This window comes from Asparagus officinalis, unplaced genomic scaffold (assembly GCF_001876935.1).
Source record: "Asparagus officinalis unplaced genomic scaffold, Aspof.V1 AsparagusV1_Un6073, whole genome shotgun sequence".
Lineage (NCBI taxonomy): Eukaryota > Viridiplantae > Streptophyta > Magnoliopsida > Asparagales > Asparagaceae > Asparagus > Asparagus officinalis.
This window is the reverse complement of record NW_017978332.1, coordinates 1-816: the sequence shown is the minus strand read 5'-3', so window position 1 is coordinate 816 and position 816 is coordinate 1. Positions and strand designations below refer to the sequence as shown.

The following is an 816-nucleotide window of genomic DNA, read 5'->3' as shown; positions in this document are numbered from 1 at the left end:
TTCCCCTTTTTGTTCTTCATTCCTCTCCTTTTGTTCTAATTTTGCCCTAGATTTCCTGTAGTTTCAAGCGACGAGGGTTTTAATCCTGCATATTTCTCGATTTCCTGCAATTAGATCAGAAAGTAAGTTGATTATTGGTTCTTTCAACAACTTTTTCCTTTCCCTTTTGATTCCTGAGCTCAACAGGGTTTTTGTGGAGAAGATCACGCCCCCTTCAAAGACATCAGTTGGGATCGTGATCCGCTAAGGTAACATGGGTCACTCTTCTTTTTCTGTTAATTGTTATTTTTTTCTTATGTTCTTATTTGCATTGTTTTTTAAATCAAATGGTTGCTAATTTAGGAATTTTCATGTGTCTAGATGATTATGCATTTTTTATGTATATAAGGACAACAAAGCAGTGACACCGGCAGAAGGTATCCAAAAGCGTATTCAGGGTTTGATACTCTAGAACTTAATTGTTCTTACAATAGACCCATTTGGTACCATATTCCAATATTTCCAGTCCTACACTACTCAAACTACAGAATTACTGATTTGAATTATCTAGAAGAGCTACCCCTAGCCCTATTGGTATCAAGATCTTAAACCTATTTGAAATAGCATAAGATGTCATCTGATTATTAACATACTAAAACCATATTTACCAGACTGCTTTTACTTTAAAATGTTTGTAAGTTGTTCAAATGAAGAAATTACATTCTGTTTAGTGTGATTACTGAAACTATGTGATTACTAAAACTGTATTTTGTTTGGCATTGTCAGGTCCGGATGAAGGTCTGTTGTGTATTGGAATCAATTTTGAGGAAAAAGGAT

The 816-nt window shown here is 34.3% G+C and overlaps 1 long non-coding RNA gene across 2 annotated transcripts; it reads left to right on the top strand.

The window, feature by feature from the left end:
- The first annotated feature begins 10 nt into the window (after positions 1–10).
- On the top strand, positions 11–816 carry LOC109828727. Of its 2 annotated transcripts, XR_002243812.1 has the most exons (4): positions 11–122; positions 187–248; positions 361–416; positions 766–816. It is a non-coding gene; the product is annotated as an uncharacterized LOC109828727 (long non-coding RNA). The 2 variants fall into 2 exon arrangements; XR_002243811.1 differs by lacking the exon at positions 361–416.